This window comes from Callospermophilus lateralis, chromosome X, assembly GCF_048772815.1.
Source record: "Callospermophilus lateralis isolate mCalLat2 chromosome X, mCalLat2.hap1, whole genome shotgun sequence".
Lineage (NCBI taxonomy): Eukaryota > Metazoa > Chordata > Mammalia > Rodentia > Sciuridae > Callospermophilus > Callospermophilus lateralis.
This window is the reverse complement of record NC_135325.1, coordinates 35,905,696-35,928,327: the sequence shown is the minus strand read 5'-3', so window position 1 is coordinate 35,928,327 and position 22,632 is coordinate 35,905,696. Positions and strand designations below refer to the sequence as shown.

Genomic DNA, 22,632 nt, shown 5'->3' with positions numbered 1-22,632 from the left:
CAAAAGGTATGAACTGCATTAGAAATGTGTCTCTTTGATGACCTAGGTCAGGATCAGTGGTCCCCTGAGGACCTATTGAAAGGGCTTCAGAGAGCAGTTAGGAGTCTGGAGCAGGAGAAATGGCCTGAGTCTGCAAGACAGCACGCCTACACCTGAAGACACATCCTCTACCTCCAGGATCAGGGCAATGTCCAGGTCACTATGAAAGTATAGCTGCTATGAACATTCTAGTATGTGATATTTAGTGCACATAGGTACACATCTATCATTGGTATATACATAGAAGTGAAATGGCTAGATCATTTGGTAGGTGTGCTGCTAACTTTTGAAGAGATTGCCAGACTATTTGCAATGGACTGAATGTTTATGTCTTTCCAAAATTTATCCTAACCCCAAGGTGATGGTGTTAGAAAGAAGAGCCTTTGACAGATGATTAAGTCAGGAGGGCAGCACACTCATGAGTGGGATTAGTGTCCTTATTTTAAAAGCCCCAGAGAAAACCCCTTGCACCTTCTATGTGAGGACATAGTTGGAAGGCACTATGAACCAGAAAGCAGGCCCTCACCAGGCACAGAATCAACTGGCACCTTGATCTTGGACTTCCCAGCCTCCAGCATTGTGAGCAATAGATTTCTGTTGTATATAAGTCTACGGTATTTTGTTATGAGATACCTGCATGCCCAATGTTTAACAAAATAGCATGCCTAATGCTAACGCCATTTCCTTTGGAAATGAATGAATCCAGTAATGGTATAGATATACATGGATCATGTGGTAGATCTGCTTTTTTTTTTCTTTCATAGTGCTGAGGATCAAACCCAGGCCCTAACATGCAAGACAAGTGTCCTACCATTGAGCTATGTTCCGAGCCCTTGAGCTATTTTTAGTTTTTTGAGGAGCCTTGATACTGTTCTCCAAAATGATTGTATTAATTTCCCTTCCCATCAACATATGAGAATTCCTTTTTTTCCATATCTTCACCCCATTTGTTTTTTGTTTTTGTTTTGTTTTATTCTATAATGGTCATTCTAACTGAGGCAAATATTATCTTATTATGGTTTTGATTTGCATTTCTGTAAAGGTTAGTAATATTGAGATTTTTAAATGTTTCTTGGCCATTTTTATTTCTTTTTGAGAAATGTCTGTTTAGATTATTTGCCATTTTTAATTGGATTACTTGTGTTTTTATCTTTCTGAGTCTCTTATGTAGTGTGTGTGTGTGTGTGTGTGTGTGTGTGGTGCTGGGGATTGAACCCAGGGCCTTGTGCATATAAGGCAAACACTCTACCAACTGAGCTATATCCCCAGTCCTCTTATATATTCTTGGTACTAACCTCTTTTCAGATGTATACTTTATAAATATTTTCTCGTATTCCATAGGTTGTCTCTTCATTTTGTTGTTGCCTTTGCTGTTGAGAAGCATTTCAGTTTGATGTGATCTTATTTGTCAATTTTTGCTTTTATTTCCTGTGATTTGGGGGGTTCTATCTAGAAAATTATGACCTGTGCCAATAATATATGTCTATTTTTTCTTTGTTTTCCATTCTTCTTTCTCTCTGTAATTCACTTATGTTATTTTCTATTATCTTCCTCTTCATTAACCTGCTATTTATCTATTTCTGGTCACCCACTAAAACCATGTTTTGCTTGCTATCAGTTACTATATTTTTAAGCTTCAGAATTTCCTTGCAGATTTTTTTATAAAACAGATTCCACTTGTCTAATTAATAGTAATCTACATTTTGCCTAGTTTAACTTGAACCTAGTAACTTCCTATTATTTTAAAGTCAATGTCTAATAAGTCCACAATTATGGTCAATTTAGGGCCAGTATCTATTGTGCCTTTTTCTCTTGGTTCAGTTTCTTGATATGCATAGTAAATTTTTGTTACATTTTTTATTTGTTCTTTTTAGATATACATTACAGTAGAGTATATTTTGACAGACATACATGGAGTATAACTTCCCATTCCTGTTGTTAAACATGATATGGAATTAACCCTAGTCATATAAGAAAATAGGAAAGTTATATCTGATTCATTCCACTGTCTTTCTTATTCCCATCCCCCATCCCTTCCCTTCATTCCCCTTTGTGTAATCCAATGAAATTCTATTCTTCCTTACCCCCTTATTGTGTGTTAGCATCTGCTTATGAGAGAGAACATTTGGCCTTTGTTTTCTGGGGGAATGGGTTTATTTCACTTACATAGTAGTCTGCAGTTCCATCCGTTTACCTGAAAATGCTATAATTTCATTCTTCTTTATGGCTGAGTAATAACCACATTTTCTTTATCCATTTATCTGGTGAAGGGCACCTAGGTTGGTTCCATAGCTTGACCATTGTGAATTGAGCTGCCATAAACATTGAGGTGGCTGTGTCAATGGGGTATGCTGACTTTAAGTCATTTGGGTATAAACCGAAGAGTGGGATAACTGAATCAAATGGTGGTTCCATGCCAAGTTTTCTGAGGAACCTCCATACTGCTTTCCATAGTGGTTGCACCAATTTGCAGTCCCACCAGCAATGTATGAGTGTACTTTTTCCCCACATCCTCACCAACATTTATTGTTACTTGTATTCTTGATAATTGCCATTCTGACTGGAATGAGATGAAATCTCAGTGTAGTTTTAATTTGCATTTCTCTAATTGCTAGAGATGTTGAACCTTTTTCATATATTTGTTGACCATTCATAGTTTTTCTTCTGTGAAGTGCCTGTTTATGCACAACATTTTTATTTAAATGCTGGAGATTATATATGAGAAAATAGGCTTTAGAAATTAATTTCTCTCTCCATAGAGGATTGACTCTATTCTCTGACAGGCATTTAAAAATATGGGCACAGTACCTCAACCAGTGTATTAGTCAGCTTTCTGTTACTATAACAAATACCAGGTATAGGCACCTTACAAAAAGAAAAGGTTTACTTTTACACATAGTTTTAGAGGCTTCAATCGATGATTAGCTTGCCCTGTTCTGGATGAGGCAATGCATTATGGTAGGAGTGCAAGATAAAGCAAAACTGCTCATTTCATTAGCCATGGAGCAAAGAGAGACAGAGGAAGGGATCAGGGTCCCATAGTCCCTTGAAGGGCACACTTTCAGTGATCCAGAAACTTCCCCAAGATCTTACCTATAAAGATTCTACCATTGTTGAGTAGTACCACCCTGGGAACCAAGCATTTAACACATGGACCTTCAGGGGTCACTTATACAAACCATAGCTACCAGGCAAGGACTGAGCCAATTCATGGCTGGCTTGCCATTTTTCTGCAACTTGGTCAATTTCTGGATTGGCTTGAGGTGCTCTAGGGGGTACCAACTTTAAATCTGGAGTGTTTAACCTGGTGGATGAGTTTTCCTTGGTGCATTCATTCCTCTCTGTTACCATATTTTGTGCTGGGCCCTAATGTTGTGGTGATAGTGTACAATGTGCAGCCTGATACCTACACATCATTATGAGAAGTGAGATTTTGTGGTCAGTGGGATATTCTGGGTAACAGAATTAATGGCTGCTGTTGTAATGTTGAGTATTGTAAAATGTGCCTCACACTGGGCCTATCTGGTCTATGTTATTGTGTCATAGAATCAGAGATTGTAGATGACTGTGGACAGCCAGTTCATTGTTCTAAAACAAATAATAGTGCACTCTGAAAACTGTCACTGTGTAGCAGTCTTTGTTTTGAATGAAGTTTGTTGTGATCTTGTAGATACATAGAAATGTTAGTTGCTGGCCTTGCGTTCTGAGAGCTTTCGCTATAGCAGTTGTCTCTTTGTGTTTGCCTTTTCTATCTGCAGACACAAAAACGCTGAAGCAGATATCAAGAGCCAATTCAACTCTTAGTTCATTGCCTGGAACAGTGAATGCTCAGCAAATATGGACTCCTTCCCTTTTGCTTTTTTTTTCACAGGTGAGTGTTAATCCAGTGTAATGTCATGAGGGTCCACAGAGCACTTGCTGTGTGTGAGATGCTCCAGGGGACTGTAGAGGAGTGGGGGGTGAGTAGGATTCTTGATTACCAGACTGAATTTGGGAAGAGTTTTACACAACCGACTTTTTCAGGAGCCTTGAACAGTTTCTGGGCCATTGATGGAAGGGAGCAAGCTTCCCCTCAGAGACCTCATACTGTTTGGGGGAAGTGGAAGGGTCAGAAGCCTGGGGAGGCATCAAGGTAAGGACACTTGGGGTGATAGAAGATAAGGTGGTATGTTCCAGGAGGGAGCTGAGGACAGGAATTCAGGGCAGGGTGAACAAGACAGCCACTGATCTGATATGGGAACAGGGAAAGGGAAGGTGTGGTTAGAGGTTGAGCTTGGGGGCCCATGTAATGGTGCTGTGGGCAAGAATGGGCAGGGAAGATGGTGAACCCAGGCTTCAGTTATACAGCACTTCAAGTTCCTTCAGTCCTTTGAGCTGGCAAGCTCAATTCAAAGTCGTCTGCACATGAGAGATGAAGACACAGGGAACAGGCCACCTGACCCTGAGGTGTTCAGAGACAAGAGCAGTGAAGAATGGCAGTCCTGTTACCTCTCTCTTCCCTTCTGCCCCAGGCAATAGCCACTGTGTATATGTACATGCACTCAGGCACACACTAAAAATATGATGATGATGATGATGATGATGATGATGATGATGATGATTATTTTAGTACCAGAGATTGAACTCAGGGGCACTGAACCACAGAGCCACATACCCAGACCTATTTTGTATTTTATTTAGAGACAGGGTCTCACTGAGTTGACTAGCACCTCGCTTTTGCTGAGGCTGGCTTTGAACTCACAATCCTCCTGCCTCAGCCTCCTGAGCATGTGCCATGGAGCCTGGCTAAATATGCTTATTGTACCAGGACCCTGCATCCCCTTACACAGCCCACTCTTCTTTGTCAACCAAATAGTTTTCTTGGGGTGTTCACCCTTCAAGCTCCATTTGTTTGTGAGATGTGATGGCCTCCAGTGGTTTCTATGGTATAGAAATGGGGGCAAATTCAAAGTTAACAATTCTCCCAACAGTATTTCCTAAGTACTTTTTGTATACTAGGTAATATTCTAAGGGTTGGGGATATAGACACAGACACAGAAGAAAAAACCCTTGCTCTCATGGACTTCATGTTCTACTGAGGGTAGAGGATGTGGGAAGAGATAAACAGTTTAAACAAATATACAGTATATAAGAAAATGATGATTGCTCTGGAGATGTATATAGCAGGGAGGGGAAGAGAGGATGGGAGTCATTGAAAATGGTGGAGAAAGGTATCACCAGAAACAGACATTTGAGCTGATGCTTGAGGGAGGCCAGGGGATAAGCCTTGAAGATACCTAGGGAGCAACATTTCAGGCAGAGAGAAGAACAAGTGTGGAGACCCTGAGATGGGAGCTCGTTTGGTGATTCAAGGGCAGCCTGGCTGGAACAGGTGACAGAGAAGAAGAGAGATGAAGTTGGAATTTCTAGAAACCTATAAATGTGTGCCCTGTTTTATCCACACACATATATACAAATGCCTGTACACACAAATCCCTGAAGGGATCAGAGGTCTAGCAGAGTTGTGCTTACTTACTATTTTAGGCTAGCTCTCTGGCAGTGGGACCTGGTGTGGGAATTCTTATTGGAGTGAGAGAGAGCTGTTGGGGGAACTATGCAAAGAAGTTGAAAAGTGTGGTAGGGTAGGGAAAAAATCCTAGAGAGTTTGTGGTTTTGGTGTAGGGGTGACCTCAGCCTGATCCACTGGCTGCTCTAGAACATGAAAGACACCACAGAACTGATACAACATAAGGCCAGGGGCTGGGCTCACTATTAGTAAATTGCCATGGATTCTCCCTTACCTGGGGATAGTGGTATGAGATAGAGGACATTTTGGGCCAGGTGACTTCTGTTGTTCAAGGGCAATCCTCTGGAGGAAAGACTGTAGAGAGCCCTTAACAGATGCTACTAGCCATAGGTAGCAGGTAGAACATGGCCTGTAAAGAGTATATAGGCAGGGGATGGAATTATAGCTCAGTGGTAGAGCACTTGCCTGAGACATGTAAGGCACTGAGTTCAATCCCCAGCACCACATAAAAATAAATTAAAAAGCCAGGCACAGTGGCCTATAATCCCAGCAGCTCAGGAGGCCAAGGCAGGAGGATCATGAGTTCAAAGCCAGCCCCAGCAAATTAGCAAGGCCCTAAGCAACTCAGTGAGACCCTGTCTCTAAATGAAATACAAAATAGGGCTGGGGATGTGGCTCACTGGTTAAGTGTACCTGGGTTCAATCCCTGGTACCAAAAATAAATAAATAAATAAAGGTATTGTGTCCATCTACAACTAAAAACATATTTTAAAAAAGAGTATCTGAGTGCTGGGAGTTGTGGCTTAGTGGTAGAGTGCTCGCCTAGCATGCATGAGGAACTGGGTTTGATCCTCAGCACCACATAAAAATAAAATAAAGATATTGTGTCCACCTTAAAATAAAAAAATAAATATTAAAAAAATAACTATAAAAAAGAGTATCTGAGCAAAGCCCTAATAGTAGCTTCCTTATCTTCCAAAAAAATATAGGAAAGGGAAAAAGAGTCAGTTTTTTTTAACTGTACTGGGTTTTTTTTAACTGTACCCAGAGCTTCCCACATGCTAGGTAAAGGTTCTTTCTACCACTGAACCACATTCCCAATCCAAAAAGCCAGATTTTATTTTATTTTTTTTATTTTTATTTTTATTTTTTTTGGTGGTGGTACTGGGGATTAAACCCAGGCATGCTCAAACACTGAGCTATATTCCCAGCTCTTTTTACATGTTTATTTTTTATTTTGAGACAGGGTCTTGCTAAGTTGCTGAGACTGGCCTTGAACTTGTAATCCTATTGCCTCAGCCTTCCAAGGAGCTGGGATTACAGGTATATACTACCACACCTGGTGTAGATTTTAAAACTACACATAAGAAAGGTTTAAGGTCTATAACCAGCAACTCTTTATCTGCTCCATGTCTGCTTTTTTTCCCACTGTGCATAGACCCCCATCCAGACCAGTAAACTCTACCTACCCACTCACTGGTTTGGAGTCTCATAGGCCCCTGGCATCCTGATGTGAAGGAGGCCCACAGCAACAGCATTCCTGTTGCCATAGTTTGAATTGTGTCCTTCCAGAAGTCTTATGTTGGCACTTACTCCCCAAGGTAATGGGTTTTTTTTGGGGGGGGGGAGGCTGGGACATGATTAATATCCTAATAAAAAGGCTTGAGGGCCAGGCATAATGGCTTTTGTCTGTAATCTCACTGAGACAGGAAGAACACAATTTTGAGGCCAGTGTTAGCAACTTAGACCCTGTCTCAAAAAATAAAAAGGGCTGGAAATGTAGCTCAATGGTAAAGTGCCCCTGGGTTCAATCATCTGCACCAATAAGTAAATAAATAAAAAAACTTTAAGGCATGAGTTTTTTCCTTCCTTTTTGCTCTTTCTATCCCTTCTACCATGAGAGGACACAGGTTACAATGCCTTTCCCCTTCTACTATGTAAGAACATAGCTTTTGCCTTTTGTAGAGGTTGTGACAAGATGCCATCTTTGTTTTTTTTATTCAATTTATTTTTGAAAAATATTTTTTATTTGTTCTAATTATTTATACGTGATAGTAGAATGGATTTTGACACATTGTACACAAATGGAGCACAACTTCTTCCTCTGGCTGTATGCAGTGCAGATTCACACTGGTAGTGTAATCATCCATGTATATAGGGTAATAATATCTGTCTTATTCTACCATCATCCCCACAGCCCCACCCCTCCCCTCACTCTCCTCTACATAAACCAAAGTTCCTTCATTCTTCCCTACCCCACAGCCCCCCTATGGATCACCATCCACTTATCAGAGAAAATATTCAGGTTTTGTTTTTTAAGAATTGGCTGATTAGCATGATATTCTCTAGTTCCATCCATTTGCCTGCAAATGCCATAATTTCATTCTTCTTTAAGGCTGAGTAATATCCCATTGTATATATGTACCACATTTTCTTTATCCATTCATCTGTTGAAGGACATCTAGGTTGGTTCCATAGTTTAGCTATTGTGAATTCAGCTGCTATCAACATTGATATGGCTGCATCACTGTAGCATACTGACTTTAAGTCCTTTGGGTATAAACAGAGGAATGGGATAGTTGGGTCAAATGATGGTTCCATTCCAAGTTTTCTGAGAAATCTCCCTGACGCTGTGACTGTACCTAGTGGTTGCACCAATTTGCAGTCCCGCAGCAATGTATGGGTGTACTTTTTTCCCCACATCCTTGCCAACACTTATTATTGCTTATATTCTTGATAATTGCCATTCTGACTAGAGTGAGATGAAATATTAGTTTTGATTTGTATTTCCTAATTGCTAGAGATGATGAACATTTTTTCATATTTGTTAATTGATTATATTTCTTCTTCTGAGAAGTGTCTGTTCAGTACCTCAGCCCATTTAGTAACTGGGTTAATTGTTTTCAGTGTTAAATTTTTTGAGTTCTTTATATATCCTGGGGATTAGTGCTCTATGTGAGGTGCATGTGATAAAGATTTTCTCCCATTCTGTAGGCTCTCTCTTCACATTATTTCTTGTTTCCTTTGCTGAGAAGAAGCTTTTTAGTTTGAATCCATCACATTTATTGATTCTTGATTTTACTTCTTGTACTTTAAGAGTATTGTTCAGGAAGTCAGGTCCTAAGCCAACATGATGAAGATGCCATCTTTGAAGTAGAGAACAAGTGTTTACCAGACCTGTTGACACTTTGATCTTAGACTTTCCAGACTCCAGTGCTATATGAAATAAATTTCTCATTCATAAATGACCCATTCTGTGAGATTTTGTTTTAATAGCCTGAACAGACTAAGACACTTGCCTTGTTCTCCTTCACACAGAGCAGTCTGGTTCTAATCTGGAAAATGGCCATTCCCATGTGAGGCTACATGACCCAGGAAGAGTCACTGAAGCCTGAAACCTGCACTGAAAAAGCCTGTCATTTTTGGTAAGTAGTGGCACCTGCCTGATGTGCCAGTGTGGTTAACACAGCCAGAAGAAAGAGGAGCTGAGGACAGCCTTTGATCATGGTTAAATCCTTTCTGTGCTGAGCAGAGTTACAGCAGTGGAAGTTTATAGTCCATTCAGTGTAGGATAGTACTTCAAGTCAAGGAGTCAGATGACCCAGGGTCAGCTCAGGCTCCTTCATTCCAGCTGTGTAGCTCTCTGAGCAGACCTTGTGGGCTTGCTGCCAGGCTCACAGAGAACTACTGAGCATTAAATGACAGGAAATATGGCACTTCCCTGATACTATGTCTGTATCTAGTGATCAATCAGTAGACATTGGCTGTTCTTATTCTAGATCACTTGAGAATCAAAGGCAACCCATTGGTCAGGGCTCTGAGAGATGTGGACTTGATATGGTCTCAGCCCTCATATTTGACAGGGGTGAGGGAACAAGAGAAGAATTCCCAGTGATACAAAATGGAATATAGTCAGTGAGTGACAAGAGACAGAAGTATACCTAGCATGTCATGGGAGCTCAAGCCTCATTGTTTTGAGGTGCATCTTAAAGAATGGCAGGGATTCAGGAGACTGACATCAGAGCAAAAGGAAATCCTCACATAAGGTTCTAGATGTGGATCAAGTCAAGGAGAGAAGGAAGTATGGGATGTTTGGAAAGTGGAGGCCTGTCTAACATGACTCATGAGACATAAGGCAGGAAACCCTACCCATGGCCCATTCACAGGAGTAGGGATTGAACTTCAGAACAATACTAGGGCCTCACTGAAGGCTGAATATACATATAGCTTCCTACTTATTAGGAATAAGAGAAAAATTATATGGAGGGTTGGAAAGTGGCTACAGAAATAAGAAGTAATTGAAAAGTTTGAAGGCTTAAATAGGCAATTTCCTTCCTTTTCCATACATTCTGAAACCCAAATCTCTGGATTCTGCTGTATGTCAGGATCTAGGGATGAAGACAAGTATAAACTGGAATCTGCTTTGGAGGTGTTTACAAGCCTGATGTGGGAGATACCCCTCCCTCAAAACAGGTGGGTTCAGTACAAAAAGGCACCAAGAAGACAAAAATCTGCTGTGGTCAGGAAGGCCATGTGGCCAAGGCTGCTAGCACTGGGATGGGGAGGAAGTTAGGGAGGAGATGGAACTGCTGTAACTAAAAGATCCCAATGTATTTTGTTCCTAATGAGATAGAGGTTCCTTCTCCTTCCTGTGAGAGTCTGTGGCAAGTGGCAGGCCCTCAATGTGGGGAGGAGTCATGAGGCATCATTTCTCTTATTATCTGCATAGTGAAACCAGATCATGACTCATCCATGTTCCAGATAAGTTGAGGAAGAGCAGTTGTCCAACTGGCCAGGGAATGGCTGGAACTGACTCCTGGGCACCCCTTGCTGCACCATATCACACAAAGTCTTCTTGCAGTGCAAATCCTTAATTCCCTGGGGGCTGAAGCTGTCCTCTAGTACCTAGCACAGGAGCCAGACCTTGACAGACTGATGAATGATACCAAGAACAAACACATAATAGCTTCCCCAAAGAAGTGTGTGTCTGTCACATGGACCCTTCTCAGGGTGGAGTCCCAAGGCAATTGGGGACTTGCTGCAACTGAGAAGGTTGAGGAAGGGCTCAGGGCATGGGAATCTGAGCCACAATTTAGGGAAGCAGATGTCACCATGGATAGTCAGAAATGGCAAGGGACAAACAGGAAGGGCTAAGGCAGGGCCACTCCAGGGCTGGATGGGGTCACTCTTGTAAGGGGGTTATGGTTTAGATATTAGATGTCTCCCAAAAGCTCATGTGTGAGACAATGCAAGAACATTCAGAGAAAAATGACCGGGCTGTGAGAATGTTAATCCAATTAGTGAGTTTTTCCCCTCATGGAATTAGTTGGGTGGTAGCTAAAGACAGGTAAGGTATGGCTGGAGGAGGTGGGTCCCTGGTGGCATGCCTTTGTGGTACATATTTTGTATCTGATGAGTGGAGTCTCTCTCTGCTTTCTGGTCATCATGTGAGCTACTTCCCTCTGCCACACTCTTCCACCATGATGTTCTGCCTTACCTTGAGCCCAAGGAATGGAGGTGGCTGTCTGTGGACCAAGATTTCTGAAACTGTGAGCCCCTAAATAAACTTTTCCTCTTATAATTGTTCTGGTCAGCCCTTTTAGTCATAGCAATGAAAAATCTGACGAAAACAGAACCATAGAAGAGGACCTCAGGACTGGATGAACCCTCAGATAATAGTCACAAGGAACCCTCTGAGGAAAGGAAGCAGAATAGAGTTCAACTTCTGCCTCAGAAGCAGAGAGAGGCTCGACAGTAACACACAGGCCAGGAGAAAACCTGCTGCTGTGGGTACCACCCAAGCTTACCCAGAAGAATCCTGAGTGTGCTCCATGTCCCCAGTCAGTTCCACCAAGTGGCCAGTGTATTGGAAACTTTGAACTTTACCACCCACATAAGGGAGACAGAGTATAACACATAGAGGCTAGAACAGGGCTTTGGACTTTTTGTTTTGGTGAGTTGGAGGGAAGAGGTAGGAAGAGGAAGTGTCCTGAGTCATTGTCATTTTGGGCTGAGCAAGACTCAGGACTTGTGTTCTTCATCACGAATAAAAGAGTTGGCTTGGCTGGAGTTGTAACTCAATGGTTGAGCGCTTGCCTAGCATGTGTGAGGCACTGGGTTCGATCCTCAGCACCATATAAAAATAAATAAAAACATTGTGTCCATCTACAACTAAGAGAGGATCCGGGAGGATGGCTCTATCCTTCATCCCTTTGGGGAACAAGAAAGGCATTTCAAGTGCCTTGGATGAATTTCATTGCCATGGCCTCCTAGCATGACAAGATAGTTGGTGAAAATGACCTAGGTGACTTGCTCAGGTATGATAGCCTAATCTTTAATTGATGATGAACCACTTGTCACATAGACAGGGCCACAGAGAATAAAGTCAGGTAGGTAGCCTCAGAGTGCTATAGAAACAAGGAACTACTATCATGCCCATATAAGGAGACAGCCTTGTGTAATGGAAGCCTAACCTCAGAAAGGTTCTGTAAATATTCTTGGTTTAAAATACTGCTCTAATTCTTAATGATCCCATTTCCTGACAGAACAAACAGAACCAGTTAATTGTTTCCTTTTTGTTAAAATTTCAAACTTAGAAAAATTTCTGTGAAAAATCATATATGCCTTCAACCAGATTCAGCAAGTAATATTTTGCCGCATTTGTTTTATGATTCTCCTTTCCTCCCTCTCTCTACATATGTACATATGTGTGTGTGTGTATAGATATAGATATAGACATAGGTATAATTTGCAGGGAGCAGGTTCTTGGAATTAAACTCAGGGCACTCAACCACTGAGCAACATCCCCAGCCCTATTTTGTATTTTATTTAGGGACAGGGTCTCACTGAGTTGCTTAGGGCTTTGATAAGTTACTGAGGCTGGCTTTGAACTCACAATCTTCCTGCTGCAGCCTCCAGAGCCTCTGGGATGACAGGTATGTGCCACCATGCCTGGATATATATGTATATATATAATTTTTTACAGGTTGAATATCCATTATACAAAATGTTTGGGATTTTGGATGTTACAGATTTAGATTTTTTTTCAGATTTTGGAATATTTTCATAAACTTTACTGGTTGAACATCCCTAATCCAAAAACTGAAAATACTCCAAAATCCTAATTTTGTTTGTGTGCATGTGCTGGAGATCAAACTTGGGGCCTTTATACATGCTAAACATGTGCTCTATCACTGAGCTTCACCCCTAGTCCATGATATTTTTTTAATGTTTATTGGTGATCAAAAAGTTTGTGATTTGGAGTATTTCAGATGTTCTATTTTCAGATTAGGAATGCTTAACCTGTATTTCTTTTATGAACCACTTGAGAATTAGTTGCAGACACATACCCTCCTTGTTCCTAAACACTTCCAGTGTACATTTCCTAAGGACAATTACATTTTCCCACGTATTCACCATCTTAGCTCTGGTTGCCATAACAAAATACCATAGGCTAAGGGGCTTAAATACCAGATGCATATTTCTCATAGTTTTAGAGGCTAAAAGTCTAACAGCAAGGTGCCTGCCAATTGGTTTCTGGTTAGGGCTCTCTTCCTGGCTTTTAGATGACTGCCTGTTCTCTGTGTCTTCACATGGCCTTTACTCATGTGGGGACAGAAAGAGAAAGCAAGCTCTCTCTGTCTCTTCTTATAAGGATACTGAGCCTATCAGATCAGGACCCCATTATGACCTCATTTAACCTTTTTATATATAATTAGTTGTAGATGGACAAAATACCTTTATTTTATTTATTTTTATGTATGCTGAGGATCCACCCAGTGTTTCACATGTGCTAGGCAAGTGCTCTGCCACAGTTCTTAATTAATTCTACATCTCCAAGTTACAAATACTTGGGGAGTTCAGTTTTCAATCTTTGAGTTTGGGGGAACACAAACCATGCATGACAACCACCAGTATAATAGTCATTATATTTTCAGATTAGGAATGCTTAACCTGTATTTCTTTTATGAATCACTTGAGAATTAGTTGCAGACACATACCCTCCCATAAGGAAATGTAACATTGACACAACAGTGTTATCTCACCCATAAGTCTCATTTGTTTTCTCCATTTGTGGTCCAGGATATAATCTAGGATCACATTACATGTAGTCAGCATGTTTCTTTGGTTTCCTTTGACTTAGATCAGCTTCCTTAAAACTTTCCAGAATGGTATAGGCTTAATTGTGCTCCTACATTCACACATTGAAGTTCTAAGCCCCCTTAGAATGTGACTGTATTTGAGGGTAGAGTCTGTAAAGACAACTGAGGATAAATGAGGTCATTGAGATGGATGCAAAACCGCTATGACTGGTGTCTTTACAAGAGGAGGAGGTTGGGTCACAGACATGCATGTACATGGAGGGAAGACCACGTGAAGACAGAGGGAGAGGATGACCATCTATAAGCTAAGAGAAAGGGCCTCAGAATGAAACCAAGTCTGCTGACACACTGGTCTTGAACTTCCAGCCTCCAGAATCATAAGGAAATATATTCTATTGTTAAGAAGCCACCTCCCCCACAAAAAAAGGAAGCCACCCAAGAGCCAGATGCAGTGGCACACTTGTAGTCCCAGCAACTTGGGAGGCTAAGGCAGGAGGATTGCTTGAGCCCAGGAGTTCAAGACCAGCAAGGCAACATAGCAAGACTCTTGTCTCAAAATTACACCACATGGGCTGGGGATGTGGCTCAAGCGGTAGCGCACTCGCCTGGCATGTGTGCGGCCCGGGTTCGATCCTCAGCACCACATACAGACAAAGATGTTGTGTCCGCCGATAACTAAAAAATAAATAATAAAATTCTCTCTCTCTCTCTCTCTCTCTCTCTCTCTCTCTCTCTCTCTCTCTCTCTCTCTCTCTTTAAAAAAAAATACACCACCAACAACCAAATACCAACAACAAAAAACAACAAAACAATGAATAAACCACCCAGTCTGCAGAATTTTGTTAATGACAACCTGACCAAGCAAATGCACTTGATTTTTCATGACCTTTTGAAGACTGCAGAACTTTAAATCATTTGGCATTGTGTGTGAATCTGATGTGTTCTTATTGATTGGTTTTGGATTATGCATCAGTAGCAGGAATCCCTTAGAAGAAATGGCTGTGTCCTTCTTGGTGCTTCATATTAGGAAGAATCACTCCCTCACACATGATTTCTGTTTCTTGCTCAAGGTGTGACACACTTGTTTTAGGGTGGGAATTCTACATACCACAGAGAATTATGAATAAGAAAGAAGTAAGAATTACCCACTTGTGTTTTCCACATCACCCAGGATGGTCACTTCAGTGGGAACAGGGATGTGCAGATAGGTCATGGCATCTAAGGATGTGGCTGAGGACTCCACCCTGGAGTGGTGTAAGTGTAGCCCTGCCAGGAGCCTGACACTGGACAACCACAGCCTCCTGGTCGCTGTGAGTGAGGACAGTGTCCCTGTATGCTTAGATATTTGAGGTTAAGTTCTGAAGGCTGGGAGACCTTTCAGGTGACTAAAACATTTGACCTACAAAATGAGTATGATGCCAGTATTCACTTCACAGGGCTCTGGACATGAATTTATTGGCAGCAAACCCCTGGCCCAATGCTTGGGACTTTTTCAAAGCTCCATATGTGCTAGATTTTGTTATTTTTTTCTGTTACCACATGGCCACTTCCCCTACACCTAGTATCAGAATGCTCCATTCTCTCCCTAGTAACCCCCAACCCCACAGGATGCTTACAATCTAGACCTGAACCTGCTTATGACTGTATTATAATAATCATTGTCCTTGGTATTTATAATCCTTGCAGGCACCACACACAGGAAATATGATCACTCTTCTCTTTTGACAAATTAGAAAAATGAGTCACAGGTCAAGTGATAGAGTCCATGTTACCATGTATTGCAGATATCTGAGGCAGGATTCATGGTAGATCATCCAACCCCAAAGCCAAACTGAACTAGGCCATTGTATAGCCCCCTCTCTCACAGTAACCCTACCTTACCCATCCAAACTTTCAGCCTGGTGCTCTTTATGGAGGGTAATGAAAGGAAGTAGAGAGATGCCCCAAAACCCTACTCCCAACTCAGCTCTTCCTCAAGCATAGAATATCCCCTGGGACATATTGGAGTGGATCAGTCAAGGTGTCACATGAGGCACCCATGGGAATGATGGCTTGCTACTGGGACCCTCCTGGCCTGGGCCTAGCAAATGGTAGAGTCTTTGTTCAGGCTACTGTAACACATTACCACAAACTGGGTAGCTTAAACAGCAGAAATTCATTTCTTATAGGTCTAGAGCCTAGAAGTCCAGGAACAACATGCCAACCATTTTGGTTCCTAGTGACTTGCAGACAACCACCTTGCTGTGTCCTCACATGTCAGAGAGAGGAGGCAAATGTTCTCCTATTTTTCCTTATAAGGACTCCATCCTCATGACTTAATTATAGGCCCTACTTCTTAAAACCATCACATTGGAAGTTAGGGCATCAACATCTGAATGTGGGGAGCACATTCATTCACAAACATTCATTCCATAACAGATGGAGAGGCTGGAAAGCTGTCCAGGAAAACACCCAAGGGCAGGGGTAGGTGGCCCTTAGCAGAACTTTCCTGTCTCATGGTATGATGAGAAGCGCCATGCTGTGTGGAATAGATGAGATCATACGGGCTGCAGAGCATGATAGGAACAGTGGGAAGTAAGGAAGGCTGTGGGGGACTGTGAGGGCTACGTGTAGAGCCTAAAGGAGTGTGCCTTACATTGGGGCAAGCTGGAATGGCACACAGGGTAGGATGCGGAGGCTGGACACAGGTAGAGTCAATATCAAGGTGAAGTGTTCATTCAGGGCAGTGCCACAATATCTGTTGCTAGGGTTTCACAACCTTGGTTCTGTTGATATCTGGGCTAGACCATTTTACTGGGGTGCTGACCTGTGCATTATAAGATATTCACCATCATCTTTAGTATTCCTCCCAGTTTTGGCAACTGAGATTCTCCAGCTAAGAACCACTGATCTAAAGCAACTATATGTGTTCCATGTGGTCTGATGCAGGGATTGGCAATTTTTTTTTCTGTAAAGGTTAGCTAATAAATATTTTAGGTTTTGAGGGCCCCTATGGTCTCTGTCACAGCCACTCACCTCTGCTGTTGTAGTGGGAAAGTGACTGTAGACTACATTAAGAGTGTAACTGTGGTGGCTGGGTTTGTAGCTCAGTGGTAGAGCACTCGCCTAGTATATATGAGGCCCTGGGTTCGATCCTCAGCACCACATACAAATAAATAAACTAAAGGTATTGTGTCCACCATATTTTAAATTTTTTAAAAAAAGAGTATAGCTGTGTTCCAATAAAACTTTATTGATGGACACTGAGATTTAAATCTCACATAATTTTCACATGTCACAAAATAGTCTTTTGACACTTTTTCAACCATTTAAAGTTGGAAAAACTGTCTTAACTTGCAAGCCTTATGAAAAATGGGCAGCAGGCTGGATTTGCCAACTGTGGTCTACAGGATGAGATTCCTATTTTTGTGTAAGCTACCCAAATTCAATTCCCCACATGGGAATGTGCAGAAACTTTCACACAGCATTTTATCAAAGTGGCATTCTAAAATCTATCTTTACCTGCTCCATCTCTTCCAGTCCCAGTCATTAATACAGGTTGAAGCACAAACTGAGCATAGTCTGATTTCCTGAAGTCCTGATTTGATAGATGGAGAAATTGTGAATTACAAAAAGCTTCCACATAAAACAAAAGATTTACAAGTATTCTTTTTAATTAAAAATTATTTCAGGCCTACAGAAAAATTATAAGACTAGTGTAGAAAAATCCCATAGAACTTTTATTCACATTACCAATTTTGAACTTTTTATACATTATTTCTTATTCACTTTTATTTTTTATCACTTTTATTTACTTTTTGCTTCATAATTCTGTTTCAATCTCCAGATTATTACTGATTTTTTAACTAATAGAGAGTGACTTGAAGACATTATGGTACTTTTCCCTTAAAATCATTATTTTGAATTTTTTTTCGAATGAGTACATTGACTTAACATGACCACAGGCAGTTTTGAAAAAAAATTAGAGATTTCTTGAAGATTAAATTTATATAACATACAGTTCATCCATTGTAAGTAAATGGGGAGGGCAAGTGAACTCCCAGCAACAGAGGTCTTGATAGGGGACTTCATGTCTAGGTGATGTTGGTCAGTAGCACCATGGGGAAACTGGGTCAGAAAGCTCTGATGGGCAACATTGGTTTGGAGTTTGCTTTATAGATCTAGGGTTTTTCTTATATCTGGCTATCAAATACTGTGTACACTTTTCATGGGGTATATACTAAGCAGGAAGTCTCTAAATGGCTAAAAACCAAGTTGAACCATAATTGATATTTGGGCTAGACCAGCATGCAATTCATTTTGCCCCTGTCGGCAGCTATGGCTAACACTATATGCAGATTTGGTTTGGCGGGCAATTCTATCCTGGCTTTTCAGTTTCCAGCTAAATTCCAATAGTGCATAACATCTGTGTGCTTTTGTGGTCATGACATAAGCTATGCAGATGCTCTCAGCTGTGTTTTTTCTTAAGTATTTCTCAGCTATTTGAGATGTTTTGAAATGTTTTCATGGGAAGTTTGACTTTGGCAATGGCAACCTTTGAGCTAACAGCCTGGGCATACTATGAAGAATTAAACAACATAGGGCTACTGTATATTGGCCATCTTTGATATATATCCATCTCCTGGTCCCATTTCATTCTATGACCTAAGTTGCATATTATTTCCTAATGCCCAAGTTTTCAGTCAGCAATAAAACATTCTTAAGACCCACTCAGGCATGGTGATGGACTCCTGTAATCTCAGCAGCTCAGGAGGCTGAGGCAGGAGGATCACAAGCTCAAAGCCAGCCTCAGCAACTTAGCAAGGCTCTAAGCAACTTAGTGAGACCCTGTCCCAAAATGAAAAATAAAAAAGGCTAGGGATGTGGCTCAGTGGTTAAGTACCCCTGGGTTCAATCCCCAGTAACAAAAAACCAAAACAAACAAACAAAAAACCCAGAATCCGGTTCACTGGTAGAATATTGTGTGCTTAGCATATGCGAAGCCCTGAGTCCAATCCCCTGTATTTAAAAAAATCTATAAAGACACAAACTAGAATTTCATGCCCCTTTATAGCCCGTCTGCCAGTTTAGTGAGGAAAGGCAGAAGAATGGATCAGAAAAGGAGATTTTGATTCCTTCAGTCTGTTCAGTCAGTACAGTGACACTTTGACCTCTATAGTACATGTCCCTGGCTATCTACAAAACTTGGTCAGTGTCATCTATCCATATAAGGCAAGACAAATTGGCTATTATGTAGTCCTCCCCATAAGCAGCCTGGGAATAATTGAGGGCTACATGGTTGTCAGATCCCATGATCCCTAAAGTACAGTGAGATTCAGTCAATAATTCCAATATTTGGATTTATTAATTTGTATGAAATGTGGTATCCTACATATAAGCAGTTCCTACAGACCCTCAAATTAGTGGCCCTAGAGTAGTTAATACAGGAGGAAGAGTTAGTACAGAAAAAAAAAAATTTGCGATGATGGAGAGTAATAGCTAGAGTGATTTGTGAGGGCCAGTTCTTGGGACATGCTGCCAGAATTTTTAGAAAAGCCCCTTATAGACCCACCATGCTCTGTGCTCTGTTCTGTGCTCTGTCATACTAGGAAGACAAGTTGGTGTGGCTTACTGTAGCCCCGGATGATGCAAACAATACATAAGAGATCATGTGTGTTCCATGTTTCATTCACCACTTGGCTCAACTCAGTTGATTATAGACTCAGCTGACAACTGGCCAATGTAGATACTTTTTGAGATGTCGGTGGTTACAGCATAAGCTCATCTCCATAAATTAGGTTTATAGGGGACCTTGCCAAAGAACAGATATAATACTGCGTATCCTAAAATCACTTTGGCAGAAGCCAGTCCAGCATGCAATTCAGTTTGCCATCTGTCAGCAGCTGTGGCTAACACTATATGCAGATTTGGTTTGGCAGGCAATTCTATCCTGGCTTTTCAGTTTCCTGGTAAACACCAATAGTGCATAACATCTGTGTACTTTTTTGGGCATGAGATAAGCTATACAGATGCTCTCAGCTGTGTTTTTTTAAATATTTATCAGCTGTTTTTTGTAAATTATTCATTTAGCCACATACATTTGGAAATAAGGGACACTCATAGATGGTATCCTCAAAAGGGGTTCCAAGTTATTTAAAAAATAGACATCAGCTGTATCATAAATCTGAGCCATTTCTATCCTTGATTATCAGGACATTGCTCTGCTTCAGTGGGGACCATAAGCTCCATTGCTTAAGATCAAGGAGAAGCTGTTCTAGGGCAGTCTTCTCTACAGTTTTGGTAGTAACAGGGATGGCCCCTTGGGAGTAGGCAGTGTAAAGAACTAGTTGTCCATGTGGGTGGAAAAACTCTCCAAGCACAGAGTGGCCAGATTTCTCCATGGGATCAACGTGGGTTTTTTGTTGTTGTTGTTGTTTGTTTTGTTTTTTAAATAATTCTCTATGCAAAACCACACAACAGCAAGGCATCCTGTGGGTTGCCATCATTGAGGATGCAAAGCTCACCTCCTAGAAGCATGATGTAAGAGCCATCCTTGCTTGTGGTGAAGATGGGTTAAGGAAGAATTACCGAGCTGGTTGTAACCCCTGATGTTTTGCATATGCCTTGGTCCACATGATATGACGTGCCATTGCTTTCCCTGGATATATTGAGGAGGTCAGGAGGTTGATGGAAAGCAGCCTCTGGCCACTTGGCTACTGTGGTTTCTTTCTGCCTCAATAACTGGGGTTGAACTGGAGGGGGAGACAGCATTCTAATAAACAGGAAGTGAGGCCAGTCATGCTAAGGGTGTATATTGTTAGGGTTCACACTTACCATCACCACAGGGACTCCTAAGAGCTATAATGTTATCTCTGTAATCCCACAGATTTGCTGGGATTGACTCTGGATTGCAGGGTTCTTATTTTAATTGTACCAATCAAGAGCCTCCTGATTGCAATGCTGGGCATATCCTGCCTGTGGGCACTCTGGGCATGCCTTAAATGGGACTCCATGGGTGTGGCCTATTTCTCTGTTTGATGGCACTGGTTGATTTACAGTAATCAGTTTTCTCTGACGTGTGGTCAGAGTTGGCCCACAGGACCTCAAAGGCCCTGCGTGTCACAGGCTGTATCCTAGAGTAGGGCTGGGGCTGAGCCCGGATGGGAGCTGGCTGTGGTAGCAGAGATAGAGGAGGAGAGCAGGCCTCAGTGTTGGTGTCTGATCGTGTAAGTAGGAATGACCAACCAGGGTCTGCAGTATGGTTCCTGCTGTCCTGCTCTGGCCCAAGTCCTGTGTCTCTCTGTGGGTGTAGATGTGGCACAGTGTTCCAAGAAACTCCCAGTCAGCATTAGGATGTGGACCACCAGGGAAGGGTGACTCACCAATGCACATGTAGTCCTCACTGATGAGGAAAGGAGTCTCTCAGGTGAGGTCGGGCACAGCCACAGAGGAGGCTTAAAGTTGCAGATCATCTGTGCTCAAGAGCAAGGGATGATAGTTCCCATGCTATGAAAAATGGCAGTGGTGTGTGTCTGCTGTGGGTACGTCACAGCATGTCTGTTCGTCTCCTCACTTGTTGTGAATCTCAATATGGTGCATTCATTCCATAGGGATTTGAATTACTGTTATCAAACTACAGACCCCACTTTAGACCATTAGAGTGGCCATTCTGCAATGGAGCTTATGATCCCCACTAAAACAGAGCAATGTCCTGATAATCAGGGACAGATGGTGTCACCTGGTGCAGGGGTAACAGCTCCAAGTCCTGGGTGTCAGGAGCAGGTCCACCTTGGTTGCTCAGAGCCTTTGGTGGTGCACAGCATGTGGGTGGCAGTCAGGACGCCTCTCTGCAGAAATGGTTGGGTGGTTTCTTGGCCTGTGCTGAAAAATCATTGCGCCCAGGCTGGGGATGGTCGCAGAATGGGTGGTCCATGTCAAGTCTCCTTCAGGATCAAGGAGAAGTGGCTAGGCTCTGGAGTATCTGTGAGGGAGGAGGGAAAGGTGAAAGTCACAGGTGGAAGTTCCTTTGCCTTGGATGCCAAAGTCAGGGTTCCCCTGTCTATGAAGAATGGCAGTGGTGTGTGTCTGCTGTGGGGTGTCACTGCATGTCTGTTGTCTCCTCGTTTGTTGTGAATCTCAGTATGGTGCATTCATTCCATAGGGATTTGAATTACTGTAATCAATATTATAAAGGAATTTTTGACCACTACAGTGGCCGTTCTGCAAGATTCTCAAATAACCCTTGTTTTGAAAGAGGGTAACTTACTTTCTATGATACTTGCTGCTATATTACAGCAGCCTAGGTGTGAAACCCAAGCCAAGGGATTTTGTGATGCCCATTGCTGCATTTGCATTGAGGTTCATCAGGAGCTTGGATGTGATGAGACCTTGGGGCACATGCAAAGACCATCTGTGGGAACCCCTTGCTGATATTAGAAGAGGACAAGCTGAGAGGCCTCTGTTAAGGCTGCTTAATGGCTCCTGCTGCTGCAGGAAGAAGCCCAGTGAGATTGAGTTGCCAGTTCTGAGCCCCCCCCCTCTCAAGTTTCCCTCCCATGTGGTGGCCCTAGTGTTGAGATGTCTAGCACCCAGTACAGCCTCTAATGGCTTTGTGTAAGTGTCTCTCTGCTGGGTCAACTCCTCTAATAGAGATCCACTGTGAAAGCCCCATGATGCCCAAATGCCCTCACTTCTCAAGTGATAGGAGGGGTAAAGTACTCTCCCCTGGTCTGGTGACTCCCTCTCCTTCAAAGTTTCCTTACCTTGGGAGTTTGGTTAGTTCATTTTTAGTGTTGTATACTCCCACCTTCATGTCAGCGGATATGTGGTGCTCCAGGATGGACAGAGCAGGGTCCAGTTTGCTGATTTTTTTTCTCATGGGATTTGGTGATTTTTTCCCCATATACCTGAGCCTTGTATTTTCCAGGCCTGTTTTCACCAAGCCCCAGCTGAGTAGTTACCTATTAGTCACTGACCAGGAGTCAGTACAAGACTGTGAGAAAATGT

The 22,632-nt window shown here is 42.1% G+C and overlaps 1 non-coding gene across 1 annotated transcript; it reads right to left on the bottom strand.

The window, feature by feature from the left end:
* Window positions 1–1,232: 1,232 nt before the first annotated feature.
* Window positions 1,233–1,306, bottom strand: Trnai-uau (transfer RNA isoleucine (anticodon UAU)). Its single transcript has one exon. It is a non-coding gene; the product is annotated as a tRNA-Ile (tRNA).
* Between the last annotated feature and the right edge of the window lie 21,326 nt (window positions 1,307–22,632).